At 47.7% G+C, this 19640-nt stretch overlaps 1 protein-coding gene across 8 annotated transcripts in view; it reads left to right on the forward strand.

Moving 5' to 3' along the window:
• Window positions 1–19640, forward strand: part of Rimbp2 (RIMS binding protein 2) — a 194644-nt gene that overhangs the window by 31729 nt on the left and 143275 nt on the right. Inside the window, exon 1 of one of the 8 annotated variants that reach the window (XM_057763613.1) lies at window positions 17122–17142. The exons of the other annotated variants lie outside the window; for them this stretch is intronic. The gene's annotated coding sequence lies outside the window, so the exon portion shown is untranslated. Of the gene's footprint in view, window positions 1–17121; window positions 17143–19640 lie in introns of those variants that run through there. 8 annotated transcript variants of the gene reach the window in all.

Genomic DNA, 19640 nt, shown 5'->3' on the forward strand with positions numbered 1-19640 from the left:
CTTTTCTCATTGCTGTAACAAGTACTTAGAGAAAAGCTTAAGGAGAAGGAGCATCATGGTCCAAGGAAATAGAGTCCATCATATGACGGTAGACATGGTGGCAGGAGAGGGAGGTGGCCAGCCACGTGGCTTCTGCCCTCAGGAAGCAGAGAGCAATGATAGCAGGTGCTCAGTGCACAGATATCTTCCTCATGGTATTAGCGAATGGCTCATCTGGGCCATCCCACCGAGGAGAAGCAGGTTTTACACAGAAAATCCGGCTTTCCAACCAGAGGCATTGGAAAGTCTGCCTTCATCAGCATTAAATCAAAGCATATCAGGGGTCTCTAGGTCCGGAGGATGGTGTCACGCACATCAGGGTGGGTCTTCCGTCCTCAGGTAAACCTTTCTGGAAACTCCCTCATAGACACACCCAGAGGTGTGTCTCCTAGGTGATTCAAAATCCAGTGAAGCTGGTAATCCAGTGAGTTCCAAGGCAGCTGGTATACATAGAGAGACCCTGTCTCAACCTCCCCCTGCAAAAGATTAACTACCATCCTCTGCCAACCTGCCCCTTATCCTGGAGATTGCACACACCACTCCATGAGGAGCTTCTTTCCTTCTGTTGTGCCCTACGCCCTTGGCTGTGGGAAGCCTCCATGCTCTCTCCCACCACTTTGCTAGATATGAACCTCTATGGCTATTTCTGATTATTTGCCATGATTTAAAAATATCTTATTTTTAAATGTATGTGTGCTCTTTCAGGTACCCAAGGAGGACAGACAGAGGCAGTGGGTCTCCAGGAGCTAGAGTTACAGGTGACAGCAAACGGCCCCATGTCAGTGCTGGGAATTGAGCTTAGGCCTTCTGTCAGAGCAGGAAGTGCTCTTACCTTCTGACCAATCTCTTCCACCCCACACTTAGCAGTTAATAACAAGGCCAGATCGATAATCCAACGCATGTGTATTTTTAAATCATTACAGATAATTTTTACTGCCTTGAGTATAAATTACCAGCAGCAGGGTTGCTGTGTCAAGAAGCAGACACATAAGCATTTTTTTTGGAAGACCCCTACAGAATGCTATTCTCAGGGGCATCTGGGGTACCTTTCTCACAGAGTTTGCTCCTGTACATAATTTTTGCCAATCTGAAAGACTCTAAATGCAGCTTTAATATGCATTTGTCTAATAACAGGTGAAGTTGAAAGTCTTGCGCGCGTGAATGTGCATGTGTGTGTGTATGTATGTATGTATACACCTGTATATACCCATATGTTTGTGTAAAGATATGTATGCACATATACACATGTATATGTTGGAGGCCTGTTCTGCGCTCAAGAATGATTTGATAGCCATACTTTTGGTCTTAAATGAGTGAGTTCATAAGCATATAGCAAGCAAAGTGAAAGAAAAAATTAGTGAATAGCAGAGACAGAGAAAGAGAGAGAGAGAGAGAGATATGGGGGGGGGACAGCAAAGCATCACCCAGTCAGGAGTTTAAAACATCCAGCAGAGAAGATTGGAGTAGCCTGATTGACAGAGCAAACAAAGCAACATCATCTAATCAGGGACTTACAACATCCAGCAGAGACCAACTGGAGAAGCAGCTGCCGTGCTGGGGTTCCTATTGAGAGTCTTTTTCCATTGATGAGCTTTGGGTTTCCAGTCCCACTTCAGGCATTTTTACACCACGGGGTAAGCATCAGTGGTCTCTGCTGGGACAGGTTCTTCTTTTAGCTCATCTCAAGGCTGCAATGTGCTCTCGGACTGTTTTGCTCTCATTTTCTCCCTGTCACAGGGTTAGGGTCCAGCCCATTTAGCAAAAGGAACTTTAGAGGACATTTGAAATAAAAATGTTTTGAGTCCAGGTAAGTGAGGACCCACTGGATTCCAGAGCTCACTTTCAACAAGTTTAAACAGCTCATGGCAATTTAGCAATACAATGTATGCTGCAAAGCCAGATATCAGCGTCAGGTGCTGATCCTCAGGGCTTCGTTTACTTTATCCACTTTTGAATGTACAATGTATTTTATGCACATGGGTGTTTTGCCTGCATGTATGTCTGTGCACCACATGGAGGCCAGAAGAGGGTACAGAATCCCTTGGAGCTGGAGCTACAGCCTTTTGTGAGCTGCCCTGTGGGTACTGAGAAATGAACCCAGGTCCTCGGCAAGAGCAGTCAGTGCTCTTAGCTCCTGAGCCATCTCTCCAGCCCCGATCCACTTTATCTTTTGGTCGCAAGGTCTCTCACTGATGTGGAACTCATCCATTTGGTCCTAGACTGGCTGGCCAGAAAGCTCCAGGGATCCAGGGATCCATCTTTTTGTCTTTGCTTCCTGCACTGGGAGTATAAGCATGTACCATTATCCTGGTCTTTATTTTTTTTTAGTGGGTTTGCAGGATGGAACTCTGGTCTTCATGCTTGTGTAAGAAGCACTTTACGAACCGAGTCATCTCCCCAGACCATATCTTTTCACGTTCTGAGGATACTATCATTGTGTCTGTATGTGTGATCCCTTAATGATTCCAGTTTCCTCCCCCCTGTATCTCCACTTGTTCTTCTCTTTGTTCTAGAGACTTCTCTTTCTTAGCTGCTGTCCTGCCTCTTTCAAAGGGAAAAATGATATTAGGAATGGAGACTAGAGACCTTGTCTGTGTTGCCAGGATGATGGATTTAGAGCCACTGAAGGCCAGAGAGTCCTGCCAGCAGGTTCCTCGCTGCTGCCTAGGCTGCCTTGTCCCTTTGGCAGGGTGTCTCTTTTCTCTATTTATCGCATGGCTGCTGTTTCTTCTGAGAGGAGTGGAGCAGATGGGGAGACATGCTGACTTCTGGTCCATCAATCACTCCAGCCTGTCCTCCATCCTCGCTGTCATCATCTTGACAATTGCTGAAAATAGCCCACCAGTTCCCTCTTGCCCCCAGGGCCTGCTGTTTAAGCTGATTGATCCCAATGTGGCTACACGTTGGAGCCACTGGGGATGGTTCAAAAGAGCCAGGTGTGGTTCCTCCCCACCAGGAGATTTTGGTTAATTAGTCTAGAGTTGGCCTGTCCAGAGTTCTGAGCGCCCCCAGGTGATCCTAATTCTTAGTACCATATCGAAGTTTTCTGGTTCAAGGAACACATAAGTGGAATTAAGCCAAAAAGGAAGGGGAGGACTTGAATTGTATACTCTGCACGGGGCAGGATTGTGCCAGAATGGTCATCCCCAGGGTTCCCTGGGGCACCTGCTGGTTGATTCAGAGGGTGGAGCTCAGGCCCAAGGACAGAATCTTTGTGTGGTAAAGGCCTGTGCAGGACAGAAGGCATTGGCACTGTCTGTTTTGTGACTGGAGGCTATAAGAGCCTAGAGGATATAGCCTAGAGGGGCCGGGGATGACTCCTGTGCCCAGGTCTTGTGTCATCAGGAAGACACTGAATGCTGAAGGGAAGGGTGTCACCTACATGATGTCTACTCTCAGTGTGGAACAGAGAGGACACAAGCTCAGGCTTTAGGAGTTATAGAACCTTCTATGTTAGTGACAAGGGACTGAAGAATTTTTTCTGTAACAGGTGTGGACCTGTGCTTTTTTTTAAAAAAAAATTTAAATTTTTAAAATTTACTTATGTGTTTTATGTATGAGTACTCTGTCTGCTTGTATGCCTGTATGCCAGAAGAGGGCATCAGATCCCATTATAGATGATTGTGAACTGCAATGTGGTTGCTGGGAATTGAACTCAGGACCTCTGGAAGAGCAGTCAGTGCTCTTAACCATTAAGCCATTTCTCCAGAGGCTATGGTCCTTATCTAGTTTGCTTTACTCAGTCACATATGGAAGTGATCCTACCAAGAATGACTCATCCAGCTACCACTGGCCAAAACCCCCAACCCACCTGTTTATGTACAGCAAGGAAAACTAGCTGTCGGTCACTGGGTGGACCCACTCAGAAACCTTCACCCTTACGCGGTCTCCATGTGGGATTGTGTGACCTTGTTCTCAGTGTGATCCTGTTATGTGATACTCTGAGATGTCAAGTTGACAAAGGGTGAATTTGTAATGGTCTTGCATTGATTGTCCACAGGATCTAGAGTCACCTAGGACACACATTTCTGGACGTGTTCAAGAGAGTTTCTAGATGAGGTTAATTAAGGAGCAAAGACCTACTACCCTGACTGTGGGCAGCACCAGCCCACAGGCTGGGAGCCTAGGCTATAAAGAGACAGGGAGCTGAACACCGGCATTCACTTCCCTGCTTCCTGACTCTGGATACAAAAGGTTAAAGTAGCAGTTAAAAATTAGTTTTAGTTAGAATGTTTGACTTAACTCAGTGTATCCAAAATATTATTCCAACACCTTCAGTGATGTGGAAGTCACAGATGCTGTTAACTTTCTTTTTCTCATCATCTTCAAAGCCCAGTGGTCATCTTATAATTATGCCTTTCTGTTTGAACTAGCCTCGTTTTGGTGCTTGATGGTCACTCAAGGCAGTGCAATAGGCAGGCAGGGCTGAGAGCCGGAAGATGAGAGACACCCACTGTGCTTTTATCAAATGCGTTAAGCCGGGCGTGGTAACTCAGACTGTAGTTACTGGCACTTGGAATTCAGAAGCCAGACAACTGCTAATCCAAGGCCAGCCTGGGCTACAGAGTTAGATTGTGTCTAACCTCCCCTCCTCCTCACAAATATTAAGAGACGGAGAAAGGAGAAGAAGAAGGCAGAAAAAGGCTCACCACTGAGCTTCATCCCCAGTCTTGACAAAGGGAGGGAGCAGACATGGCTTTGGGGCCTTGCTATAGCTGGGGTTTGAAGGCCCATATTAGTGAGGATGGCTGCGATGGCGCTGAAGAGGAACTGCTGCCTCACTCCTGTGTTTGCCACCTCTGTGAACCCCAAAGACAGGACCAGCTCTCTTGCCCTGTCAGGATTCAGGCCTCTGCAGTGAACAAGGGCCATTGGATGTTCCCAGGAGCTGAACCCCCATATTACCCAACACCCTCTCCCAACCCACAGCCTGCTGGGAAGGAAACATGAATCTCTTTTACCATGGCCTCTGCCTCTAGCCACCAAGGACCCAGAGTGAGAGACCACAGACTGCGCTCTCTGCCTTGGCCTATAAATATTTAAATGGCAGTTTGGCTCTCAGAGCTGAGCGGAGTGCGTCAGAGGCCAAGGGCAAGCTTTTTGACCCTTTGTCAATTTACACAATGAAATACGATTCCGCTGGTTTCTGTTTTCAGAAGTCCTCTGTGGCTCCCTTTCCCATAGTCCAAAGGGTGGCTGCACCTCCAGATGCAGAATTCAGATCGGGCAGGTATGCCTGCACTGATTGCAAATACATAAATGCAGATAGTAAAATTCGTTTTCTTGCCCATGGAGTCAGGCCTTGTGGCTTTATGGTTCCTCCTGCCTGAGCTGTTTCAGCACTGGGGTGGATGGACAGCTCCTAGCTCAGCCTGGCGCAGGCCTAAATTTACTAGGGCTGGGGAGGTTAAAAGCCTCATCCCCTGCTCTCACTGCTTCTCCCAGGCTGCCAAGTCTGACCACAGAAGGCCCTCAGGCTCCAGCCTGCCCCAACTCCTTCCTGTGTGTGACACAGCTGCTCTTTGGTATTCGGGTTGTCTGCTGTCAGCTCCTGGGATCCTCTCAAAGCCTCTGGAAGGTCATCCGGTAGAATTGTGGAGAAGGGGATGTGGGGGAAAGTCTGGCACCTGGAGATTTGTCATCATACTGTTGAAAACACTCCCCAGTGAGCTGTGGTCTGGTGCGTGTCCAGATGTTTTTTTCATGTCTGGTGCTGTGATAAAATAGTCCGAGAACTGTGAACTAACAGAGAAAGGGGCTTGCTTCAGTTCACCATTCCAGATTACAGTTCATCACTGTGGGGAAGTCAAGGCAGGAGCTTGGAGTAGCTAGTCATGTGACACGTGCAGTCAAGGACAGAGAGCAGTGAGTGCCCGCTCACCTGCTTGCTTGTTCTCAGTTTGGTTTCTTCACTCACACAGTTCCCTGCCTAGGGAATGGTGTTGCCCATTAAGACAACCAACCAAGATAGTTCCTCACAGGCATGTCCACAGGCCAACCTGATCTATATAAAACCCCCTTGAGACTCAAGGATGAGAGAGGAGGTCACTCTGGCTCTGTGTCACATCCCTGTCACTCCCTGCTTACACAGCTTTCATATACCCCAGACAGGCCCACAGGACAACCCAACCCCTCATCAACACTCTCTTCCTAGACAATCCTAGATGACAATGACAGTTAACCAGCTCCTCAGCAAGACAAGCTTCCAACAAAGGAAGGATTAAAGAACAGCCACGGGTGGTGCTTCTGCGTAACACCAAGGGTTGAAAACGCAGATTCTATGAAGCTCAGTTAGAGCTATTAGGATGAATCCATCAATATTTATAAAATAAAACTTTATAACTGACTCTCCCTGCCTCTAAAATACCGTCTTGGCCAGCCAGATTGTCTCTTCTGCCTTGGGTCAATATTGCAGGTAGATGCAATTTACTTTGTTTCAACGGTAATGTTTAACTTTTAAACCATTTCTGAAGGTTTGAATGAAAAATGTCCCTCATAGATCCAGTGTTTAAACACTTGGTCCCCAATAGGTGGCGCTGCTTGGGGAGGTGATGGAACCTTTAGGAGATGGCATCTTGCTGGAGGAAGTACATCAATGGTGGTGGACTTTGAGGGTTTATGGTCTCAATCCATTTCTCTCTCTCTCTCTCTCTCTCTCTCTCTCTCTCTCTCTCTCTCCCTCTCTCCCTCTCTCCCTCCCTACCTTCCTCCCTCCCTCCTTCCTATTCTTCCTCCTTTCTCCATCACTCTCCTTCCCCCTTTCTCCTCCTTCCCCCTCCTTCTTCCTTCCCCTTCTCCTCTCCCTCTCCACCTGCTCCCTTTTCCCCTTTCATCTTCCTCCCTTCTCTCCTTCCTTCCCCCTCTTCCTCCCCTCCCACCTACTTTGTCTCTATAGCTAAGATGTGATCCCTCAGTCTCTTGCTCCTGTTAGCATATCTTCCCTACTATTATGGATTCTGGCCCCCTGGAATGGTAAACTTGGGTTGCTTTTGGTCATTTTTTTTTTAAATCACAACAACAGAAAAGAAACTAAAACACTTTCACTTGTGTGTGTGTGTGTGTAGGTGTGTGTCTCCTAAGTGGTGTGTGTGCATGCATGTGCCACAGTGCACTTGTAGTGTCAGAGAACAACTCGTGGGAGTTGGTTTTCTCTTTCTCCCATGTCAGTTCTGGGGAACTCAGATTGTCTGGTTTGGCGACAAGCACTTCTACCCACCGAGCCAGCTTGCCAGCCCCAGGTAGTAAACATTCTACTCTTGTTATTTATCCCTAAGCACTGCCAATTTAGCAAGGGGATATCTGCTCACTGCCAGCCTTGTCTTCACTTGGAGCTCTCTGTCTCCCAGCCAGGGCCTGTTTGGGCCAGGTGTCTTCAGTGTGTCATGGACACTCACCTCTCTTTAGCTTTCTGGCTGTGATGGGTTAACAGGTCTCTTCAGAGCTTCTGAAGTTCTTTCCCTCGGTGCCTGTGAACATGACCTTTTTTGAAAATAGGATCTGTTGTAACAAATGCAAGGTTAGTTAAGGTTATTCAGTGGCCCAAACCCAACTTGACATGTGTCCTTACAGAGTGGGATTTCTCACATGCATAGAGGAGAGTGGTATGAAGACACCAGAGAATTATCCTGTTATGCCAGAATCCGTAAAGTCCCCCAAAAGTCAACAAGGAGACTGAGTCCCGTATGTAAAAGTAAAGAGCCTTTATTTTATGCAAGTTTGCAAACTCGGTCTCTCTGTATGTCTAATGTATTGGAATAAACGGAGATCCCCAAGCTCAGTTAGAGCTGGGTTTTTATAGTAGTAGAGGTAGGAGTGAGGGATTTCTGAGGTTCAGGACCCCTGATTGGCTGGCTTTTGTCTGGGGGTGTCCTGGTGAGCATGCTGGCAGGTGGTCCTATCTACAGCAGTTGGAACCTTAGGCATTTCCTTTGGATGGTCTGTTCTTGGGCAGTGCTCAGGTAATCTTAGTTTATGGTCCTTCCTGTAACCAGGTATTGCTTCAGGATAAACTACTGAGACTCAGGCCTCCATTAAACTTATGGCAGGTGATAATGGTTGGAAGTAAAGAACTTCCTTTGGGTGATCTGTTCATATTTAGCTCATCATGGTTGGCTCCTACAATCCCAAACTGAGGAATGCCACAGGCTGAGAGAGACCTGGAGACAGGCTTAAAGTAGGTTCTTCCAGTTGGCCCTCAACAGAAACCAGTGACACCAACCCCTTGACCTTGGGCCTCCAGCTTTTCAAACCAAGACAGAACACCTTTTTCATTGAGCTCCCAGACTGTAATACTTTTTTATTCAGCCCCAGAGATAAGCCACTGGCTCTGTGTGAGAGAAGACATGAAAGGGACAGTCCTGTTTGCCTCACACTGTCAAGAGCTGGCCTTGTCAGGGACAGGTAGAATTCTGACCTCTGCCATCCATGGTTTTGGTTTTCTGCAGCTCCTACTCACTTCTAGTGGGAAGGGACACATTTCTTCACAGGACCCTTCATGATTCTTGCAGGACCTGCTCTTACCATAAGTGATGCAATCTCCACTTAGAAGGAGATTGTTGGGGCGGGTTTGTCTTGCAGGCTGTAGTTTCCCAACTTCACTCCATACTGCTAGTTAAGACTGGGCCACAACCACATTCAAGAAAACACACAGCTTTAGAATCGCTTCTTTCAAACAGAATATTAAAAGTCAGTCTAAGTATTTGACACTGGAAACCAGATGAAGAAAATAAAGTAGAAGCGGAACAAAAGGGCAAACAAAGGGAAGACCAGAAAATAATGAGTTAGCAACAAGCAGTAGAAGCAGAAGTTATATTTCTAAATTTTAAAAAGATTTATTTTTTTAATTTTCATTTTTGTGGTTGTGCACATGAGTGCAGTGCCATCAGAAGCTAGAAGGGGGGAGTCAGATCCCCTGGACCTGGAGGCACAGAGGGTTGTGAATCCCTCCATATGGATGCTTAGAACTGAACTCAGGCCCTCTGTAATAGCAGCACACACTCTTTACCTGGATTCATCTCTCCACCCCCACCCCACCCCCGAGCAAATGTTTTTAAGTCCTAGATAGGCAGTTTCCATTGCAACTCTTTCTAGAAGACTTCAGTTGTCTATTCTCCCAGCAAAGGGTAAGACTGGTGCTTCCACAGTTCCTTAAAAGCTCCGCGAGTGTGCATCTCCAGATTCAGAGTTCCATTGATCTGCTCAAGCCCTTAGGAATCCTTTACCCAAGACAGTGGCGGGAGACAGGGCTCTGGAAAAACTAAAAGAAAACGATCAGATCAAGTGCTATTGCTTTCTAGATTCCTCCTGAGCCTGTCTGCCTTTGCGCCTTTACACCAACCTGGGGACTTCATCTGTGCTGGGATGGGACAGTACCACGGGCAGCTCCTTAGTCTCCCACTTTCTACCCACGCGTATTTGTTATGGGTCACTCCTATGGCAAAATACCTGATGCAAAGGCATTCAAGGAAGGAAAGGTGTGTGCTGACTCATGGTTGGGGGGCACCACCCATAATGGTAGGGAAGGCAGGAGGCCACATCCACAATTGGGAAACCTAGATGAATGCTGGTGCTAAGCTTGTCCCGGGATCCCGACTCACTGAATGCTGCTTCTAGTTGGGCACGTCTTCCCGCCTCAACTAACACAATCTAGAGACTCCCTCACAGACACGCCCCAAGGGTGTCTCCTAGGTGATTCCAGCTCTTGTCAGGTGGACAGTCTTACTTACCCATGACACCATGTGTCCATGGCTAAGTGGCTTGCCTTGGGGCTGGTGTTCTCATCTGTAAAGTCAGGCTGAGAGTATCAGTCACCCGGTGGGAAAGATGAGGTGGCTTCCGACACAGTGTGCTCGGAACTCTGCCAGCCATGTGGAAAAACTCAATGGATAAGAACGACACCTCACTGCCATCATGACGCCTTCATTCTTGTTACGGTCTTCACATTTCACCCTAACAGCTCCTTTTTTTAGCTGTGTCTTTCAGAGCCTGCGACTTCCCTCAGTAACCATGTGACTTACTGTTCTTTTATACCTCCTGCTTCCTGTGGCATCTGTGCGTGTCTGCGTCTGTCTGTCTCATCAGTGGGGTGAGAACCTGCAAAGCCACATACAAGCTTGGTTCCATGTAGAGAGCAGTGGTTCTCAACCTGTGGGTCATGACCCCCGAAAGACCATCAGAAAAATGGATATTTGCATTATGATTCATAACGTTAGCAAATTACAGTTATGAAGTAGCAACGGAAATAAATTTACAGTATTGGGGGTCACCACAGCATGAGGAAGTGTATTAAAGGGTCAAAACATTAGGAAGGTTGAGAACCACTGCTGTAGAGCAAAATAAATGAGCTGAGCTTTTGGGGACAACAATCCTCTGGAGAGCCTCAGTGAAGAGCCTTCAGGAGGCAGGAGACTCCCAAGGAGCAGGGGGTGGGGGGAGACTCCGCCCTAGCTCTTTTCCCTTTATAGAAATAAGCAGTCCCAGTCTTTCTCCATCTCTGCTTAGCATCCTTGCCATGACATTTACAAAGCAACTATTTTAAAAAAAAATAACAACTCCTGCTGCATAAATTTCCGTTCATGAAAACACTGCCTGTGATCTCTTTGACATTTTCGTCTGAGGTCAGCCGCTTGAACGTTATGACCAGCAGTTTTAGGGTACGGTGTGCTTTAAACTAAAGAAGTCATGCTTGTTGGGAGGAAAGACTCCTCCCTGTCACTTCCCTTTGCCCCTAGAAAACAATGATTATTCACAAATGCCACTCGAGGGGCTAGGGATGTGGCTCAGTTGGTGGAATTAATCCATTGTGCTAAATAAACTAGGCATGGAGACACAAGCCTTTTGCAGGAAACTGTGAAGTGGCAGAGGGTCTTTCTAGCCCTAAGTCAACAGGCACTTTGTTGGCAGGGTTTGGAAAGCCGCATTCGTTTCTCGAAGGGCTTTCTAGATGCTTCCAACAGCGTGTCTAAGGCTGAGACAGGAGGATGCTCTTTGGGTAAACAAGCTTTTGCTCCTGCAGAGAATGGAAGGCACTACTTCCCCCGACCATGGGCTGTAAAGAGACTCCACCTCCCCGCACCAGGGGCTGTAAGGAGACTCCAACTCCCCCCCCCCCCCCATGGGCTGTGAGGCATGGGAAAGCCTCCTCTGATGTGCTGTGAGATGATTCTTTCTAAGGCCGCGGTGCCTGGCGCAGGGCTGCCTCCAGTAGAAGCAGGCGCAGATGTGCTGTTAAAGGGAGTTCTATTTAGGGCCACAGAGCGGAGGAGCGGATGGTGCAAAAGCTGAGGATGCTCAAATGTACCTTGAAGGGCTTTTAAGAATGACATGGGCAACTGGCTGTCGGGGGAGGGGATGAGCTTGGTCCCCAGAAAGCACCTGCCTCCAGGGGGCAGAAATTGCCTTCTGAACGCCTTGCCTTTGGTTCTGGTGCTGGCCGTGCAGATGATTGGTTTTCTCTTGCCACGGTAGTCTGGGGATCTTTATCACTGGGCCATGGGATCCGTGCAAGGTTGGTTTATCCCTCGGTGCTGGTGTGTTTGGTATCTGAGCTTCCTTGACGTACTCTATGCAACCTCTGTCCTCTCTGACGTCTGTAGTGCTTTCCCTCTTTGAGTTCTAGCCGTATGATGTCCTGAGCCCATAGATGGAGGATGCAGTGGCCTCCCTGCCACCTGGCTGTCTGCTGTAGCAGCATTTTCAGTGAAAGGAGCTGGAGGATATTCTGTTAAGTGAAACAAGCCAGCCGTAGACAGACATGGACTATATTATTTTCTCATGCAAGAATTTTGAAAATTCAAGAGCTGGGCATTGTGGAGCATGCCTTGGGATCTAGCACTTGGAAGGCAGAGGCAGGTAGCGGCCTTGTTCAGAGCCCAAACTGAGAAAATCAAGCACAATGGCTAAGGGTTCTGGTAAGGGATACTTGTTGGTGTCTCCTCCAGGGCACATGCTCTGTCTGCATTGGAATTCACCCTTACTCCTGGCCTGGAGTTGTGGTAGGGAGCTGTTTGTTTCTCAGAGGTGGACGTCATTCCCAGAAGTCCTTGGGGCTAGGTGGGACATGTGATTGATTCTAACCAGTAAGAATGGGATGTTGCAAGTGTGCCTATGTGTTTACATGTGTGCATATGTGGTACATGTATGCACATGTGTGTGCATGCGTGTGTGCATGGGTATGTATGTGTGTACAAGGCACAGCCTCTTCCCAGCGTGTCTGCAGCTGGATGCTGAGGGCAAGGCCCACAGGCATGTGACAGAGGGTTGCATCTGATTCAAGCCTCACCACCCTCATCTCCCAGGGAGGCATAAAGAAGGGTTGCAGAGGACCTGAAACACCAGCACCTTACTTGGGGCAGAGGTGGGCTAACACTAATATACATGGCTCCTACCCCTTCAGTCACGCCCTTCTCTAGCAGTCTCTCCTCTCTAACTCCAGACACCTGCTGCAAAGGGTCTGCCAGAGACTAGGGCCCTGCTCCTTGGACTTTAAGTTATGGGTTCACAGAGAATCCTGATATCCACATATTGTCATGGGACCAGCGTTAAATACAGCTTCTAGGATCCCATGCTATTTAACTTATGATGCGTGGGACTGATAATCCCTGTATGTTCTGTCATGCTTGTATGTGTGTATCTGCGTATGTATGTACAGATATGCCTGCACATGCGTGCGTGGGAAGCTAGAGGTCAACATTTGGGGTCTTGCTCAATTACTCTTTATTTTATTTTTTGAGACAGGACTTCTCACTGACTCTGGAAACCCTAGAACTTGCACATAAGAATAACTAATTGCCACCAAACTTCAGGAGTCTTCTTGTTTCTGCTACTAGTTAGCACTGTGGTTACAGAGGTGTGCTACTGTGTCTGATGAAAATTGTTTAAAAACCAATGGTGCAATTTTATATATAGCTGTGTTTTGCCTGTATATGTGCACTGTATGTATGCAATTCCTGCAGAGGCCAGAAGAGGGCATCAGATCCCCAGGACTGGTGTTACAGGTAATTGTGAGCGACCATGTGGGTGCTGGGAACTAAACCCAGATTCTCTACAAGAGCATCAAATGCTCTTAACCATGGAGCTACTTCTCCAACCTTCTGGCATCTGGCTTTTTAATGTGGGTTCTGGGGGGGGGGTCTAAACTCAGGTTCTCAGGGTTGTGAAGCAAATCCTTCATTGATTGAGCCGTCTTCTCAGCACCATTTTAAAAATATGATAATGTCAATAGTTTTAACTTGATTAGGGATTCTTTGAAAGAATAAGAGTTTGGAAAACATTTGCATCATCCATATGTCTGTCCATCCAAAATGCTATGTTAATGCATGTTTGTAGCTGGGCTCTTCCTTTGTTGGGCTGTGTAGAGGATGTGGCTGAGTGTATTTTGGGATATTGTTGGAATAGTTTTATTTAAATCTTCATGATTATTAATATTCTGTGTTTAAATGATACATTCTGTGCATAGTTTAAAGGGGTGGTTTAATTACATCCATTATTTTTCTTCAAACAAATTAATGCGAATGGAATTTTGAATTCAAAGAATGTTTCGAAGGCATTTGGTAAGCAGCCAAAGGCCTCTTAGGGTGGGCGTACCTTTCTTCCTGTCTCCATCCCACAAGGCTCTTCCTTTCCTGACAGCCCTGGGAGCATTTTTCCATCTGTAATTTATTATAAAATATTCAGATACTTTGAATATAGGCTATTCAAAGAAATATAGACATTGGGCTAAAGAGATGACTCAGAGGTTAAGAACAGTTGGTGCTCTTGCAGAGGAACCACGTTTGGTTCTCTGCACCCATGTGGCAGCTTGCAATCTATAACTCCAGTTCTGGGAGATCTAGTGCCCTCTTCGGTCCTCCTCAGGCACCAGACATTGTTATACTGTGCATAGATACATGCAGAAATAAATATCAACTAGGGCCATGTCTACTCCTTGACAATCACTGCTTATATTTCCTATACAATGATGATGATGTGCGTGTGTGTGTGCATGCACATGTGTACATAGTCTATATGTGTCCCATGGGATCCTATAGGTTCATGTTGTGGTGTAGTAAGCTGGGGACCAACCCAAGGCTGCTCCTCCGGGTGCCCATCACCTCTGCCCCTGCTCTGGGTTCAGAGCCCGACTCTGTGACAATGAATTGTGTGGCCTTCAACAGTCTCTTCACTTATGAGACTGTGTCCCCTTATTTCCCAGGAGGTAGCTTTGAAAACTTTCACCATCTTTAGCTTTGCACGACATGTTTTACAGGAGGGTATCCTAACTATTGCGGGCTCTCTACCCAACGAGTCAATGCTGAAATAGCCCGTTGTCTCTTAGCTCATTTCTATCACCCAACTGAGACCTTTGCAACCCCAAGATTGGTGCCAGACAAACATGGAAGGGCTTGGTCTCTTAATTTTTGTCAGAAGGATATGATATGCCCTAATCCAAAAATCCACACTGGCCCTGCTTGGACCCCAGGAGAGCTTCTATATGGTGAATACAGCCCCCAGGGCAGCCAGCACTGAGAACAGAGATGTGAGGCTCAGACTGCAGAAAGGATGGACACACAGCACACAGGACAAAGGACTTTCAGTCCTGATGGCCTGGCTGGGCTATCTCCAGAAGCAGGGTTAGCCTGGGATTTCCTGACGTCATTGCTGACTGTGCTGACTCCCCAGAGTGACTATGACAAGACTTTAGCCTTGAACTTAACTCATGTGCCCCCCAAAACACCATACTCAGCTTCTACGTTCACACACAGGCACAATAACTCAAGCAAATTAATTTGGACTTGCTCTTCAGACTCCTCAAGATACTGATAGTTTTAAACCTCTCCTCCATTCCATGGAGACTTGTAATGTTAGTTTTCTTATGAATCAGGGTTTGGCAGGGTCAGGATCCATGTGCAGTTATATTTTGAGGCAGCATGCAACCTGAGTTGCATGTGCACACACACAGACACATACGCACACAGACACACACAGGCACACACACACACTGCTCTAATAAATTAAAAGCATCTAGGCTCTCATTAAAATCACAGACCAGGAAGTAGGTCTGACCTCATTCGCCTCCCTCATCTTCCAGTCTGGCTTCAGACCTTGGTGCAGTTTCAGGAAATCTGCTTGCTTCCCCATTTCCTTCCCTTATCCTGCAGTGTGGACCATAGATCTCACTAACTCGGGGTCTGGGAGGCAGAGAAGTGCTAATGTCCACTGGAGTTTCCTGGGAGTGGCTTTGGGAGGGTCATTCTTTGGCCTCCTACCTCAGGGCCTTTGCACCTGCTTCAGCCATGCTTGAGCCTCTCTCTCCTAGTCCTGGGATCTTCTGTAACAGCGCTGAAACAGTGCAAAGACCCTGCCGTATGACCCCACTTGAACATTCCCCTCCTGCGCTTCACCTCCCAGCACTCACTCCATAAGGCCATGCTACCTCTGGGGTCCTAAGACTCAAAATCAGCACCACAGAGGTTCATTCTGGTGCTCAAAGGCATAGAGGTTAGGGTAAGGACTTCTGCCATAGGTGACAACCCAGAGCGGCACTTCACGGCAGGGAGCAGTGCCAGGCGTATTGCCAAAGGATGCTGTGGGTGGCATCTGGCTTGATATCTGTTGTGTCCCTCAAAGGAACTCTTCCTCTGACCCTGGGGGCCTGTCTTTGATGTGAGGGTCAGGTGGCATTAAGGGCCTCATTTCGGAGCCTTCTCTTTGGAGTGGTACTCAGCAGGAGAGTGTTAGGAACATCTGACTTCCTGTCACCTGCTGGTTATTGTGTCCTGTCTCTGAGTGGCTCTGAAGCAGCACTGATATCAGCTGACAAGAGACAGGGTGGGTTAAGAGAGTGAAATGACTCCCTTCTTGTCCTTCTCTCGGGGCACTAGGAGGGCCTTGTTGACTTTATTTGTGGGTATGGCTGCTCAATCTTCACTTTGTAACATTCTCAGCATTTTATGATATTGATTTATTTCATTTTATTAACAAAAACGGGAACTGGGAAGATGGCTTAGTTGGTAAAGCGCTTGCCACTTAAGTGTGAGGACCTGAGTTTGAATCCCCAGCTCCCCTGTGAGTGCCAGGCAGGTATGGCAGTCCAGTGTATGAGAGGCAGAGACAAGGGCTCCCTGGAGAAGGGTGACCAGTCACTCTAGGTCAGACAGTGAGCTCTGTGTTCCCCGATTGCCCCACCTCTACATATGAGGGGAAGAACAATGAAGAAGAAACCAGACATCAACTTCTGACCTCTACATATACTCACACACAAGCACTCACATATGTGCAAACGCACACACACACACACACAGTATTCCCTTGGAAACAGCTCAGACCAATGACCCGTTTCTCTGTGATTTGTACCAACCATCTACATCTTATGGGGTGAGAGGGAAGCCCCATGGCCACATAGGTCTAGATCGGTCAAGTTAAAATCCCAATACCTCTCTTTTTGAGCTGTGCCTCTGTTTCTCCGTCTGTAACACAGAAACAGTCTCAGTGCCCTCATGGGTCTCCAAGGGGTCCATGTGATACTTTAGTTAAGGTGCTTAGACTGTAGGGTTTAATGTTCAGTAAGTGCTCACAGTGCCGGCTGCCTGCTATCGCCCCAGGAATGTTAATAATTAGCATTAAAGCTGAAGATCAAAACTCCCAAATTATTTTATTTTAGAAAATAAATACCACACGCTGAATTTCAGTTCTGAGACAAATAACTGAGCTTGGTCTGCGGCCGAGCCATGTGGTTGTCAGAGGCTTTTAGGAGTGGTGAAATGAAGGTTTCTGGAGAATGATTAACCTGACGGGGTGGCTCCTGGGTGGGAAGGCATTTAGTTAAACTCCAGGCATGGCTGCTGGGGAGCCGCACTCAGGCAGGCAGCATCCCAGGTGTCCCACTCTCTGCTCTGCAGGCTCTGTCTTTGAGTGACAGCGGCAATTCCGGTGGTGGGTCCTCCCACCGTCTTCTTTGGTGGCTTAAATACCATGACAGACAGCTCCAGAAAGGTCCTGGTGCTGTTCACTGCCCAGAGCCTGTAGGTTGACAAATCCTGGGTATCGGATATGGAGGTGAAACATGCCAGCCTTAAATGGAAAGCTGCACTGGAGGACTGAGGGTTCCTGACATATGAGGAGTTTGTAAGTGATTTTCTTAAATTAGTTATTACGATTAGTGTGTGTGAGTGCACACATGATGCGTGTGTGTGTGAGTGCACACATGATGTGTATGTGTGAGTGCACACATGATGCATGTGTGCCATGATGCACGTGAGGAGTTTAGAGGACAAGTTTTGTGGCGTTGGTTCATGTGGGTTCTGGGACTTGGACTCAGGTCATCAGGGTTGTGTAGTAAGCGCTTTACCTACTGGGCCACCTCGCCAGTCCACAAGTGTCTTTAGATCTCTGGAATTCCTTTATTGATGTCTCTCTAGGGCTCAGAGAAAGTCTGACTCCTTTTCCTGGGGGAAGGTTTTATCTTGCTTTCAATTTCCACTTGCTAATGCTCTGTCATTCACGGCCAAGTGGGACTCAAGACAGAAAGTCTTTAATTCAACAACGGGCTTTCTGGCACTTCTGAGGAGCTAGGTGCCTTCCGGAGATGAAGACAGCTTTGAACACAGAGTGTCCCGGCTCTGGCCTTGTGGGATGTGTGATGTGGACCCAGTGAATGAGTCTCACATTCATGGGGTGGAGGGAGATGAAAAGAACCCCTTCCTAGGACAGTGTAGGTACTTGCTAGATCCAAAACAGTAGCCGCTAAGGGGTGTGTGTGTGTGTGATATTTTTGGCCATTTAAAAAATTAGACTCAAACATGCAATTTTAGGTTTAAAGGTAAACTGATACGGAACTTGGGGTCTGACTCCCCACCTTTTATCCCCCCCCCATCTTGTGAGTAAGGCACATTTTGATACAAGTGAGACCCAATATTGGGGCTTTGCTATGTTCACATGTCCATAGGTTCCCAGAACTGTGTGCTCTATGGGGTACGGGACCCACAAGGGAAGGGAGAGACAGAGTAGGAAAGGTAGTGTCTTCTGGGCTTACTGTTGAAACACGAGATCCCACGGTGGCTCTGACTGTGTGCCTCACTGTGACAGATATGCCCTGTACTAGCAGCCCCCATTTACAGATTGGATTTCCTCTCTATTGACTGACACAAAGCTGCTCCCGAGCCCAAGGCTGTCCATGAATAAGTAAACAGTCTTCCCGCCCCGCGCAGAGCATAGCAGCCAGGGTTGAAGCTGAGAGAGGCTGGTGAGCACTGGGTGCTGGAGGGGAGGCTCGGCCCGCCTGCGGGAGCCGCTGACCCCATATCCCGTAAGTACCTTCTGTGTGGGATGGGGAGAGCCAGGTGAGCGACTGAGCATCCACTTAGTTGGACGCACAGAAAGCCTAGCTTCCCTGGGGGCTGTAGCTGGCAGAAAGAATTGCTGGACCCGGGGGCGGGGTGGGACAGGGGCAGAATTTCCAGCCTGCATGTGTAACTCACACTTCCAAACTTTCCTGGCTCTAACTATGGTTTGCATTTTGGTTGTCATCTGAGGACTTAACTGTAGACATGTCCCCAGGCCGATGTCACCCAGGAGAGAGATCTTTGGCCTGGAGGTCAGCTCATGGGCTAGATTGCAAGAAAGGTGTTTGCCATCCCGCGTCACTCAGGACAGTAAGGGCCTCACAGGTAGACAGCTGTGGCAGGCTGCCTGCTGCCGCTGCTCCTTTGAGACTGGCTTTGCCCTTGCTTGTTTAAACATCACAGCCCACAGTGTTTATTCACCCTGAAGATGCCTTGGGCAGAGCTTTTTCTCGGCTTCCTATCCCATTTGAGAACAATGATTTTTAAGTTTTGAGGCTGACTGATGAGACCATGAAGAGTTTAGGGGTCGAGTAGAATCAGAAAATGATCAGGAAGATCTCAGCCTTCTCGCTTTGTATCTTATCAGTTCAGTGTTGGTGGGAAGCTGAAGGCGGCTCAAGGTAGTTTATTTTGTCAATGTAGGGTGAATCCAAGGAAACAGACCCAACCTTGTGGTGGAAGGAACAAATCCTCTGCTCCTCAATGGTCCTGTTTACTGTAGAGCAGGTGGCCTGTGTTTGTGTATGTGGCTCGGCATTTGATGGCAGCGGTAAAAGGTACATCAATTAATCATGGCTTTTGTTCCCATCTTCCTACACAGCTCAGTTAATTAAAGCTCGGCACGAAGTGATAGCCTAGCTCTGTGCTCAGTTCTGCCACGCACGTCCTCTCAAAGCTGTTATCCGGCCGGACCACTTTTGAATTAATAATCCTAGCTCCTGGGAAGACGCAGAGAGCAGTTTCCCATGCTTCGCAGCCATGAGCAGACTATTCAGCCAGCCAGGTGGGACATTAGACCTCGCACAGGAGCCAGAATGGTGGTAGAGAAGCCAGTTAACTGATTCTATGCAGAGACACCCACCCCCCAAGTTCATGGAATGCATCATGGACCTAGGAATTACTGTTCTAATAACACATAGGCTTAGGAGCTGAGAAGATGGCTTACTGGTTAATAACTTGCCAAGGAAACATGAAGAGCAGAGTTTGGGTCTCCAGAATGCACAGAAATGCTGGGTGCACACAGCAGCCCCCCGAAACTCTAGCACAAGACAGCTAGCAAGA

This window comes from Chionomys nivalis, chromosome 3, assembly GCF_950005125.1.
Source record: "Chionomys nivalis chromosome 3, mChiNiv1.1, whole genome shotgun sequence".
Lineage (NCBI taxonomy): Eukaryota > Metazoa > Chordata > Mammalia > Rodentia > Cricetidae > Chionomys > Chionomys nivalis.